Source organism: Salvelinus alpinus, chromosome 2 (assembly GCF_045679555.1).
Source record: "Salvelinus alpinus chromosome 2, SLU_Salpinus.1, whole genome shotgun sequence".
NCBI lineage: Eukaryota > Metazoa > Chordata > Actinopteri > Salmoniformes > Salmonidae > Salvelinus > Salvelinus alpinus.
Genome location: NC_092087.1, coordinates 81,887,887 through 81,901,918, shown reverse-complemented (window position 1 = coordinate 81,901,918; position 14,032 = coordinate 81,887,887). Strand labels below are relative to the sequence as shown.

Genomic DNA, 14,032 nt, shown 5'->3' with positions numbered 1-14,032 from the left:
TATACACAAAAATAACAATTGTTGGTTTCCCATGTGATCTGTCACAATCACGCACTCTTTTCCCTCACCATTCCCATTCTCTTGTTCTCTTCCCCCCCCCCCACCACATTGTTTACCAGTCTGCCTAGCTGTTCTCTGAACCGCCATCTCCTTCCATCAAATCCAATTGGATTTGTCGCATGTAGACAAACAGTGAAAGGCTTACAGGTCCACCCCAACAGCGTAAAGATTTTAAAAATAGTAACACAGGGAATAAATACACAATAAGTAACAATAACATGGCTATATAAATAGTAGCATATGTGATGAGAGTAAGTGTGTGTCAATGTATGTATATATGTATATTATATATATATACACACGTGTTGCAGTGTGAGTAGAGTCAAAATAGTTAGTGCAAAAAGGGTCAGTGCATATAGTCTGGTAACTATTTAGTAGTCTTCTGGTTTGGGGGTAGAAGCTAATCAGGGTCCAGTTGGTTCCAGACAACCAGTGCATTGTACTGTGCATGTTTGTTTTTTCTTTGACTTTTTTCATTATTTGATCTTAGTGGGGCATGGCTCCAAATCAATACATTCTCTAACTCAGCTTCTCCTCTCCTCTCATTTTCTTAAATACATTGTTTATCCAATGTAGAACCTGGTCGACCATCACATTAAAGTTGATAATCATCGACGTTGTCAGCGTCGTCCTCCAGTGCATCACGGTGCCGAGGGGCCCCCCAGGTTGATCACTCTGACCGATCTCAGTCTGCTCCAAACTCACTGTGACAAAAGGTAGAAGCAAAATTTAGTGCAATGTACCCTACTGTGATGATGCAGCTCCTTTATTTTATGTAATAGTTAGCATTTTTGCAGTCTATAGAGGATTAGAGTGTTACAGGTGAATGAGCAATTCTGTGTGTACAGTAATTCAGTCATGATTGGCCACATGTACACCAAAGTAGTCAGCTGTGGACAAGATACACGTGTAATATAACATCATGTGTTCTTACTGTCAGGGGGATACAATTCGATACTGCGCCTCCTTTGGTTTGTCCTGTTAGTAGGAGGACCTTCTCCAGCTCCCAGAGCTAGTGAGACCATCAAGGAAGAGAAAAATAAACATGAATGTGATAAGTCAAATCCATTAGTAACAATTCTACTTTTTTTACACCAAAATTGGTGTGACAGAACTGGTGCAAAAATAGGTCAGGAAAAGTTACTTTATGGATCCTAGGAAATGTCAGGAGTAGACCTATGCACTAGTATCCATTTATCACAGTTGAGCCTATTTGCTCCACGGCCACGTTAGTAGCATCAACAAGCTCCGTCTCATGTTGAATTAGACATTCATCTATATTTAGAAGTTGTTCCAAACGTCAAATTTAAGGTAGGGGTATGAAATGTTAAATGTTTAAATTACATTGGGATCGTTAACGTTCAGAAAAAGTCGATAGCGGAAAACTGCACTGATTTTGTTATCACAAAACTACCCCTAACAACTACACCCAACAGGCCCCGATCATCATCATAAAGGGAGAGAAATAAATGTAACTTATACCTAATACAACAATGCTGTAAGTAGGAGATCTTTCTAATTATTTGCCACGGATATAAAGCGCTCCACACATCGTTGTTAACAATTGGGAAAATGACAGTGACATGCTGACCAGCCGCTGTTATTCAATTGTTGCACCCACACTGCTCGTGTGCGTCAACGAGCGCCTACATAGCCAGGCACTAAAATAGAATTTGGTTCTGTTTGTGACACGTGACGCTCTGCAAGTCCCACCTCCTCATTGGTTTTTAGGAGCATACACCCACGTGGGTGATTGAAAGATGGTCCACACTTCAGTCCAGTTGGTAGTGGTAATGCACCTTAATGCACCGTTGGTTGCCAACTGCCATATGAATTCCAAAGAAGAAGAAGCCTGAAGTAGGAGAGATGACTGGAAACTAACTCGGTTTACCCTTTTATCTGTGGATTAATTGTCATAGAGGACCTTGTGCATTTCAGGTCAAATTTGTCCCAGGACAAATTAGCTAGCGACAGCAAGCTAGCTAGCTAAATTGCCATAAATGTTTAATGCTTTTTGACCTGTCCCCAAATTAATATAGTTGGTTCAGAGTTCGTTTTGATGTTTCAACCTGCATGTCCTGATTGCATCTGGTGTGAGTGGACCAAATCAACATGCGCGCGCGGTCTGGTCAGCATGACAGGGAAGTGACAACAGCGAGGCCCTGTATGGCAATAAGCAGTGGTGTAAAGTACTTAAGTAAAAATACTTTAAAGTACTACTTAAGTAGTTTTGGGGGGTATCTGTACTTTACTATTTATATTTTTCGCAACTTTTACTTCACTACATTCCTAAAGCAAATAATGTACTTTTTAGTCCATACATTTCCCTGAGACCCAAAAGGACTCGTAGCAGGACAGGAAAATGGTCCAATTCACTCACTTGTACAAGACAACATGCCTGGTCATCCCTACTCCCTCTGATCTGGCGAACTCACTAAACACAAATGCTTAGTTTGTAAATGATGTTAGAATGTTGAAGTGATCCTGGCTATCCGTAAATTAAAAAAAACAAGAAAATGGTACCGTCTGGTTTGCTTAATGTAAGGAATTTGAAATGATTTACACTTTTGATACTTAAGTTTATTTTTTAAATTACATTTACTTTTGATACTTAAGTATCTTTAAAACCAGATACTTCTAGACTTTTACTTATTTTTCTGTGAGACTTTCACTTGAGTCATTTTCTATTAATAAGGTATCTTTACTTTTACTCAAGTATGACAATTGGGTACTTTTTCCACCACTGGCAATAAGCTACTTTGAGCAGTTAAATGAGAAGGTGATAATGCAAACTTTCTTTGGATTGGTGGATACATCTCATTATTTTAATATTGTTTGAATATTCGAGGGATTTTTTTACGTCAACCGCCTGTATTCAATGGAGAGCGATACTATGCTACTTGCCTCCTAACATGAATATGCATAGCCTTCGAGACTATTCGGATAGTGTTTTTTCTAAAATTTGCCGGGATGTCACGTGTCCTACTTATAGCAGAACACTTGTAACAATCTAAGTATTACGAAACTTCTATTAGATCAAATAAACCTCACGTAGCAAATAAGCCATTACATTTTTTGTTGACCAAATTCGACACGTATTGACCTTCATACAAGATCCTCACTTGGTGAGCGAAACACTAAACGCCACATGCTGGATAAAAAAATTGTTTTGGCAGAGTTGAGCCTCACTTCGACTCTCTCTCTGGGCAGGGTTGCCATGTCCGAAGTTTTCTAGAAGAATTGGGCTACTTTGAAAACAATGTCGCAGTTGAAAATGTATTTGTCGCGGGGTTGCCGTTTTTGGGCTACTTCTAAATCGCACTGCGGTCGCCATGACAATTTCCTACAAATATATAAACTCAGCAAAAAAAGAAACGTCCCTTTTTCAGGACCCTGTCTTTCAAAGATATTTTGTAAAAATCCAAGAACGTCACAGATCTTCATTGTAAAGGGTTTAAACACTGTTTCCCATGCTTGCTCAATAAACCATTAACAATTAATGAACATGCACCTGACACTAACAGCTTACAGACGCAATTAAGGTCACAGTTATGAAAATTTAGGACATTAAAGAGGCCTTTCTACTGACTCTGAAAAACACCAAAAGAAAGATGCCCAGGGTCCCTGCTCAACTGCGTGAACGTGCCTTAGGCATGCTGCAAGGAGGCATAAGGACTGCAGATGTGGCCAGGGCAATAAATTGCAATGTCCGTACTGTGAGACGCCTAAGACAGCACTACAGGGAGACAGGACGGACAGCTGATCGTGTAACAACACCTGCACAGGATCGGTACATCCGAACATCACACCTGCAGGACAGGTACAGAATGGGAACAACAAATGCCTGAGTTACACCAGGAACGCACAGTCCCTCCATCAGTGCTCAGACTGTCCGCAATAGGTTGAGAGAGGCTGGACTGAGGGCTTGTAGGCCTTTTGTAAGGCAGGTCCTCCCCAGACATCACAGGCAACAACGTCGTCTATGGGCACAAACCCACCGTCACTGGACCAGACAGGACTGGCAAAAAGTGCTCTTCACTGACGAGTCGCGGTTTTGTCTCACCCGTGGTGATGGTCGGATTCGCGTTTATCGTCGAAGGAATGAGCGTTACACCGAGGCCTGTACTCTGGAGCGGGATCGAGGGTCCGTCATGGTCTGTGGCGGTGTGTCACAGCATCATCGGACTGAGCTTGTTGTCATCGCAGGCAATCACAACGCTGTGCGTTACAGTGAAGACATCCTCCTCCCTCATGTGGTACCCTTCCTGCAGGCTCATCCTGACGTGACCCTCCAGCATGACAATGCCACCAACCATACTGCTCGTTCTGTGCGTGAGCACGTCTGGGACCTGTTGGATCGGAGGGTGAGGGGCTAGGGCCATTCCCCCCCAGAAATGTCCGGGAACTTGCAGGTGCCTTGGTGGAAGACTGGGGTAACATCTCATAGCAAGAACTTGCAAATCTGGTGCAGTCCACGAGGAGGAGATGCACTGCAGTACTTAATGCAGCTGGTGGCCACACCAGGTACTGACTTGATTTTGACCCACCCCCTACCCCTTTGTTCAGGGACACATTATTCAATTTCTATTAGTCACATGTCTGTGGAAAATGTTCAGTTTGTCTCAGTTGTTGAATCTTGTTATGTTCATACAAATATTTACACATGTTAAGTTTGCTGAAAATCAACGCAGTTGACAGTGAGAGGACATTTCTTTTTTGCTGAGTTTATTTCACTGTGACATGCTGCTGCTGACTACCAGGCAGTCTGTTTCTGTTTGAGTGGTGGGGTTGTGTGTGTTAAGCGCTGCAGCTGAGTCTTATGAGTGAGAGGAGACAGCGCAGTACATCCTGCAAGTTACAACAAGTTGTAGGTAGCCTATTTAGATGGCATATGACACACCTATTTCCAATGCTTTTTACACAACACATTAACGCGCTAGAACTGATGGCCCATAGTATGCCTGCTACAAGTTCGTAAAAAAATAATTGTTTACTTAATTACAGTGAAATGTAAGGAAACTCAATGTAATTTTCACATAAAAAATGGATAGTAAACATTTTCTCACGCGTGCCACTAGTAGATCACTAATCCATTTCCATTAACATTGCAAAACATAATAACATGTTACCTCGTCCTGTAGCCTGCTCAATTAACAACGAAGGCTTTGGGAAGTAAACCAGCCCAGTTCAGTAAGATAACATGTTACCTCGTCCTGTAGCCTGCTCAATTACAAAAGCTTTGGGAAGTAAATCAGCCAAGTTCAGTAAGATCAATGCTGACTGGGACGATAACTTTAATCTGGGACTAAAAGAAAGAAGCAAAATATTGTCACCTTCATCGGTCTTCATTGTCGGCTCTCAGTCAGAGCAATAAAAGAGTTATCTGGTGCAACGTGAAGCGCCACCAACTAAAAACATTTGCATACTTTTGCTAGCTCCACCCCTTTTCTAGCTCCACACCTAGCAGCACAACTGTTTCTGGTCACAGAATATTCCAGAAAATCGCGGTAAACATCGCCTCTATTATTAGCCAGGCCCATTTTTCAAAGGAAACACAATTTAATTATATCTCTATTTGAGCAAAAATAATGAATGTTGTTGTGATCACAAGAAAATTCTAATAATATAGGTAAAGAGTCCCATAGTCAGCCAGACAAATCTGAATGTTCTATCATAAAGTAAAGAACAATTAGTTTCCCTGGCTGTTATGGCTTCTTAGAAATACTATAAGAGTAAATTCAAATCAAATCAAATTTTATTTGTCGCATACACATGGTTAGCAGATGTTAATGCGAGTGTAGCGAAATGCTTGTGCTTCTAGTTCCGACAATGCAGTAATAACCAACAAGTAATCTAACCTAACAATTCCACAACTAATACCTTATACACACAAGTGTAAAGGGATAAAGAATATGTACATAAAGATATATGAATGAGTGATGGTACAGAACGGCATAGGCAAGATGCAGTAGATGGTATAGAGTACAGTATATACATATGAGATGAGTAATGTGGGGTATATAAACATAAAGTGGCATAGTTTAAAGTGGCTAGTGATACATGTAGTACATAAAGATGGCAAGATGCAGTAGATGATATAGAGTACAGTATATACATATACATATGAGATGAGTAGTGTAGGGTATGTAAACATTATATTAAGTGGCATTGTTTAAAGTGGCTAGTGATACATTTTTACATAATTTCCATCAATTCCCATTATTAAAGTGGCTGGAGTTGAGTCAGTATGTTGGCAGCGGCCACTAAATGTTACAGTCTGATGGCCTTGAGATAGAAGCTGTTTTTCAGTCTCTCGGTCCCTGATTTGATGCACCTGTACTGACCTCGCCTTCTGGATGATAGCGGGGTGAACAGGCAGTGGCTCGGGTGGTTGTTGTCCTTGATGATCTTTATGGCCTTCCTGTGACATCAGGTGGTGTAGGTGTCCTGGAGGGCAGGTAGTTTGCCCCCGGTGATGCGTTGTGCAGACCTCACTACCCTCTGGAGAGCCTTACGGTTGTGGGCGGAGCAGTTGCCGTACCAGGCGGTGATACAGCCCGACAGGATGCTCTCGATTGTGCATCTGTAGAAGTTTGTGAGTGCTTTTGGTGACAAGCCGAATTTCTTCAGCCTCCTGAGGTTGAAGAGGCGCTGCTGCGCCTTCTTCACAACGCTGTCTGTGTGGGTGGACCAATTCAGTTTGTACCTAAATTAGGTTAATAGCAGTGTTTCTAATATAATCACATCATGTGATCATGTGAAAAGGCGTCCCATGGTCTGTTTTGGCAACATTAATGTAGAAGTGTTTAGAAACATATTCTATTCTTATTTACAATAAGTGACTCCAAAATGACACAATACATTATTTACCAGTCATTTCTATTGGGCACAAAATAATCTGAAACACAACCAAAACAAACAGCAAATGAATCCAACAAGTTTGTACAGTCACAAGTTTGATGTTATCATTGCGTGCTAGGAATATGGGACCAAATACTAAACTTTTGATTACTTTAATACACAAGTGAATTTGTCCCAATACTTTTGGTCCCCTAAAATGGGACTAAGTACAAAAAGTGCTGTAATTTCTAAATGGTTCACCTGATATGGATGGAAATACCCTCAAATTAAAGCTGACAGTCTGCACACAACAAAACATTTCACTATCCCAATACTTTGAGCTCACTGTATATTTAGTTTGTATTCCAACTCTTTGCTTGTCCTGAGATAGCCGTTGATCATGACTCTCAGTTCCATTACACATAAGAGTCGTTGGACGAAGGCGTCTTCTGTAGGGGGGAGTTTTGTTAGGAGCCCCGGCGCCCGGTCTGAACAATAACACGCATCGCTTGTGGTGCTGTTTTGGAATCACAAGGACCTTATCTTTCATATCAATATAATGTTCAACAAACAAAAGGTTAAAATGATAAACTCCTTTAAAGGGTTAGTGTGCCCACATGGCCATATCTCCATGTTACAGCGCGTGTTTACAGAAAACAGACGGAAGACAGAGTCGACTACCTGTGCTAAAAAGCTATCTGCATCTCCTAACACCTATGTATAAACAGAAGACGGACGCCACACATTGTCACAAAAAAAATACGGTTGACTGCAACTGTGTTAAAACAGTGTACAGTAAGTGTGTATTTTGCATTTGAAAATGTTTTGATGTGATATGAAAGTAGAGGGATTTATGTTTCTAGAACCGTACCGCAATTGAGAATTGATTCCTGTTTAGAGTATTTGGCTGTTTTGGCTTCCAGAGCCAATTCGCACTTTAAAAAGAGCATTTAAGGTCCTTGCACTAAGGAGTAACTTTAGGCTCATTTAGCATAGCAAAACAATTACAGGACAAGACGGGACAGGAATTAATTTTCACTCCTGTGCAAGTCTCTTGATATGCCACACCCGTCAGTTGGCAAAGGAGAAATGCTCACTAACGGGTGAAAATAAAACATTTGAGAGAAATAAGCTTTTTGTGCATATGGAACATTTCTGGGATCTTTTATTCCAGCTCATGAAACATGGGACCAACACTTTACATGTTGCATTTATATTTTTGTTCAGCATAAATAATAACGAGCACATTGCGAACATTTTGTTCAGTTTCTGACCTAAACTATACAAGTAACTCCAAAATACTACTCCCAGTTTGCTGCACACACAAAAAAAATATTAGCCAGCCAGGCTCTTGATGGCAGGAGGGGATTCTCTGCTGTTACCAAGCCGTGAATGCTTGATATTGGAAGAAGCTAAGTGTAAATCACTCACTGTTGTGCAGGGTGCGCCTGGTGATCTAATTACAGTAATTCACAACTAAATGTTTGCCAACTAGATATCTTAGAACTATTAAGTTAACTGTCTAAAATGTGCTAAATGATCTGCAGTTGGATTTCTAATTTAGTAGCTAGTTAGCTATCTCGTTAAGTGGTTAATCTAATCAACTATTATGTTATCTAGTTTATATTTATGTCAGGTTACTGGCAGGGTTGTGGTTAATGTGCATTCAGCAACGTGTACATGCCACCTGAAATTAAATAAATAATGACAGTGCCTTTGGGAAGTTTTTACATGATCCATTGAAGTTATTTCATTATGCATCAACAAGTTGTTAGTCACTTGATAACATTATAACCGCTGGACAATGTAACAACTTACTACATTAATAGACAAACTGGTCAAGGGCTTGATGATTAGTTGACAAGTAGAATGTGACGGGTATTCTTACGAAGCAGGTTTGAGGAGTTAGCGAGGTAACTTTGGTCAACTCTGAGTTCAACTCGGGATAACTGGTCATACCAAAGTGGCTCACTTTTGAGCCAGGTGCATTTCTATGGCAACGAATCCTTCAGAACTAACCGGCTCCGGGTCAGGCTAACTCCATTCATTTCCCCCATAGGGTTAGGTTTTCCAGTTTAGCCTTCTGGCCTACTCTACGTGACAAGGTGAAAGACTAAAATAAAGCATTGTATTGTGTTCCTCCCTAATGAACAGTGAGGAGAGATGTGTTCCGGTTGGTTAACTGTGAGGAGTTTAGCCCAGTGATTGTAGTCCTTGGCAATGGATGCAGTAGCACCTGACCTTTATGCCTCAGAGCCTGTCAATGTGTGTGTGTAAGTGTGTAATTGTGTAACTGTACAGAACATTTACGGTTTTTAGGACTAGAAGAGGGTGAACTCTATGACTGCGCCACAAGTTGTGCAACAATGAAATCAGATTCAGATCCCCTTCATTTGACGTAGACGACTGTTTGTCAGTTTGCTTGAACGTTTGCCACATTGCTGAACAGTTTTTACTGAACGACACGTTTCCCCAAAACATTATTGTACGTTCTTGAACAGACTTTGAGGTACGTTTGCTCCTGTTTGGTGTTGTGTAATTTTTAAAACATATTAAAATATATCACATTACACGTTTAGTAATGACAGAATGCAATGTAAACTTCACGGACAGAAACACTCTTGTATGTTTTATCGATAGGAGTGGGGAAAAGCTTGTGGTTGTGAATTGATAAGCTTACCAAAGCACACCATAGTAGGCATTAACGATAAGTAATAAAATAAAGATGTTTTTCACACCATAGCCTGCAGGATTTGCACTAACTTTTCTTTCATTTTGATTTAGTCACAAATGAAAATGTGGCACCTGCTAACTCTGTTTTCCAGCTCGTCAGTCAATATTGTCAGGTAGGTTTTACAGTCAGTGTTAGGAGAAGAGGGCTGTGGTTCCTATCAGGGGGGTTGCTGGGTATTTGATTGGTAATATGGGTAGATGTTTAGGGTGAAGATCTGACTATAGATCATTCACACTGGGAGAGAATGTTTTCTTTCTTCACTATATGTGTGGACGTCAATGAACAGTTCCCATTCTCCTATACAGCCTCTCAATTACAGCCTGGTCTGACCCTAGTCAACCTGGATCCGTAACTTTGTTTCTGTCATAAACCCGGGAGTGTGGAATGAACTTGAAGGTGGAGTGGAATTCCTCAAATTGTTGCTTTTAAACTGCAGTTTGTTGGTACAGGCAGGCATGCGCTAACCCAACAACACTAGTAACAAACTGTTGCTCTACTCAAGTAGGCTAACTAGTGTAACCACAGCACCATCAAGTGGCTCAACTGGTAACTGCAGTATTTCACATCACTACAGTTACGTTCCTACTAAAGCCATTCCTATCCCTGCCTCAGCCCTGTACTTCCTACTACTTTCTCCTGCTGTAGCTGTGGTTTCTAGTAAATTGCTCCTAGTCTATTAGAGAGAGAGAGAGGTGTTTATCTTAGAAAGGGGGGATGTTATGAATGTTGCCCACAGGTGCACACAAACATGATGCAGGACTGGAGTACCTGTTTTTGTCCAGGAGGAGGCAGGAGTGGTCAAGACGGCATAGAGGAGGGCCAGGAGAACAAGAAAGATGAAGAAGAGGAGGGCTTCCTTTCCAAAATCAAGAACATCTTGAGCTGATAGTCACGTCTCAGTTAGGACCCCCTAACCCCACCCCCTTTACATTAGCTCTGTTATGTATTTGTCTGATTTTAACATGAGCAATCACATACATTCATAACACACACACACACACTCTATCATATCATTCCTCCAACCTGCGTTGTGGCTGTTCTATTGTAGATAACTAAATATACTGTACCTGTCCCTAATTCTTCTCCTTAGGCCTATTCCATAGAACCAGCCTCACACCTTTCTCCCACCCCACCCATTAACCCTGACCAAAATAGTTACTTCATGAAGAGTTTGTCTGTCCCCTATTTTTCATTTCCTCTCCCCAGATAAGAGATCAACAGGACAATAATGGGAGAAGGTAAGCTATTGGTGCTCTGTCCCTCTCACTACCCTCCTACACCAAACGCCTGGATAGAGAGAAAGAAAGGGAGGAGGAGAAATTGAGAGAGAGAGGGGTTGGATGTGAGGAGAGGACATCTATATTCAGGGAATGGTCCATCAAGGAGTCAAGCCTCACACTGACACTGTTCAGTCCCCAAAGAGACAGGTGTTGGGGTGGGACACTAAGAACTTGTATTAACTGGAGGGGAATCAAAATGGACGCCAGCCAGTGCATGCATGCTTGGCAAGGAAGGGAAGGGGAGAAGATTAGCGGCGAGGAGAAGAGAGAACTTGAGCGAGCACTTCACAATGAGTGTGTTCCAGATACTTCATTTTGATACTATTTTCACATGGTGTGTAGTTACATTGTATAACATCTTGATTCTCATCTTAATTGCCATGAAAGTGAAAATAAGTGACTAAGAGACAAATATGTCAGTCTAGAATAAGTCAATACATCTGTCATAAGACAAGAAGTCTAGAATAAGACAATACATCTAGAATAAGGCAAGAAGTCTAGAATAAGACAAGAAGTCTAGAATAAGACAAGAAGTCTAGAATAAGACAAGAAGTCTAGAATAAGACAAAAAGTCTAGAATAAGACAATACGTCTGCAGTAAGACAAGAAGTCTAGAATAAGACAATAAGTCTGTAATAAGACAATACGTCTAGAGTAAGACAACAAGTCTGTAAAAAGAAAATAAGTCTAAAATAAGACAAGAATACTAGAATAAGACTAAGTCTGCAGTAAGACAATACGTCTGCAGTAAGACAAGAAGTCTAGAATAAAACAATACGTCTGCAGTAAGAGAAGAAGTCTAGAATAAGACAATAAGTCTGCAGTAAGACAAGAAGTCTAGAATAAGACAATAAGTCTGCAGTAAGACAAGAAGTTTAGAAAAGGGCCTCCTGAGTGGCGCAGCGGTCTAAGGCACTGCATCCCAGTGCTTGAGGCGTCACTACAGACCCGGGTTCGTTCCCAAACTGTGTCACAACCGGCTATGACCGGGAGTCCCATAGGGTGGCGCACAATTGGCCCAGCGTCATCTGGGTTTGGTCGGGGGGGCTTTACTTGGCCCATCGTGCTCTAACGACTCCATGTTGCGGGCCGGGCGCTTGCAGGCTGACTTCAGTCTTCAGTTGAAAGGTGTTTCCTCCGACACATTGATGCAGCTGGCTTGGCGGGTCATGTTTTGACTCATGACTCGACATTCGCCTCTCCAGAGCCCGTTGGGGAGTTGCAGAGATGAGACAAGACCGTAACTGTATTGCAATTAGATATCATAAAATTGGGGAGAAAAAAAGAGGGTAAAATACATAAAAACAACAACAATGAAGTCGACAATAAATCTGGGGCGACAGACGTTAGGCCAGTAACCGAAAGGTTGCTAGATCGAATCCCGAGCTGACAAGGTTAAAATCTGTCGTTCTGCCCCTGAACAAGGCAGTTAACCCACTGTTCCTAGGCCGTCCTTGTAAATAAGAATTTGTTCTTAACTGACTTGCATAGTTAAATAAAACATAAAATAATCTGTAGTAAGACAATATGTCTAGAATAAGACATTCCCCCTCATTCTCTCTCTGTGCTTCCCCCTGGAGTTTAGCCTTCTTCCCCATTCCCCATTTGTATCTCCTGTCACCAGAAAAGTTTCTTAAAGTGCAGTCGCAAAACCATCAAGCGCCATGATGAAACTGGCTCTCACGAGGACCGCCACAGGAAAGGAAGACCCAGAGTTGCGTCTGCTGCAGAGGATAAGTTCATTAGAGTTACCCCCCCCCCAAAAAATAGGACATAAATGTGAAAAAAATGACATTACAGTCAATGGGTTCAGTAGGTGAAAAACATAGTTGTGGTATCCGGGTGTCCACTACAGAGGACATTTCTTATTTAGCTCTTATTTAATGTGAAAACATTATTACACAGTCCTGACAACTCACTTAAATATTCCTGAGATATTCACTTACAAGAAACTATTTTAATATCAATTAATAGTTACACACACTTCTTTTCAAATTTCCATAAAATGTGCTCATTTTGATGGCATACTTTTTTTTTAAGAACCAGGAAGATCTAACTGTCAAGGTCACACCCCCACAAGTGCTATCATTGCAATGCCCAGAAGGTCATCTTAAAGGGACAGCAGGACTTAACACAGTCGCTTGTATGGCCTCAGAGATACAGACCAAGAACTGATGTCCACTAGAGAGGACAACATTGAATTGCTGTGTCTCGGGAGGATATGTCTATTAAAGTAGTCAAAAGTTCAGTATTTGGTCCCATATTCGTAGCACGCAATGACTACATCAAGCTTGTTCCTCTGGGAACTTGTTGGATGCATTTGCAGTTTGTTTTGGTTGTGTTGTGGGCTTTGTTTTACCCAATAGATGCTTCTGGACACTTCTAAATGAATCCTGATAATGCCATGAAGAAACAAAATAGAATAATGTTTAGTGAGAAGGTTACAGAGGCTACAATAAAACATGCTAACCTCTCACCATTACCAATAACAGGGGAGGTTAGCATTTGGGGGGGTAGGTTGATATTTGTGCTTCTTTAACTTTCTCACTCATCATTATTCACAATTCATTCATGATTATTCATATTCATATTAGCATCAACATGAATAGAAGTGTTCAGAAACATCTTCTCATTCTTACTTACAATAGAAGTGACTCCAAATGACCCAATACATTATTCACCATTCAGTTCCTTTTGGGCAAAACACAACCAAAACAAACAGCAAATGTATCCAACAAGTTTGTCAAGTTTGTCAAAAGCTTGATTACTACAGAGCTCCAGTATCTAACATTGTACCATGTACATAGGCCTACTACTTCCTTGTAGATTTGACTGTCGCTTAGACCTCTCCCAAGTATAGTCTACTACTCTGATCTGTTCTAGGTAAGACCGTTCTAAGTGTAGAAGAAAAGGACAGACTGAAAAGGAAAGCATGCCTGTAGCAGAAGGGGTCTCCATGGTGATTGAGACAATTGCTGTGTGACCTCGTTACATTTTTTAAATGTCTTTCTGTGCCGACACCTGATCCAGTGCTGTAGAGATTCTGGTCCAGAGGTTTCCAATAGACTGTGGACTTTAGTACCATTGGTCTTCATGAGACAGACCACATGTCTTATGC

General features: G+C 41.2%; 1 long non-coding RNA gene across 1 annotated transcript; it reads right to left on the bottom strand.

The window, feature by feature from the left end:
• Positions 1 to 422: 422 nt before the first annotated feature.
• LOC139567939 (uncharacterized) lies at positions 423 to 5,497 on the bottom strand. Its single transcript, XR_011673479.1, has 3 exons — positions 5,394 to 5,497; positions 995 to 1,072; positions 423 to 764 (listed from the first exon to the last, which is right to left on the bottom strand). It is a non-coding gene; the product is annotated as an uncharacterized lncRNA (long non-coding RNA).
• Positions 5,498 to 14,032: the final 8,535 nt, after the last annotated feature.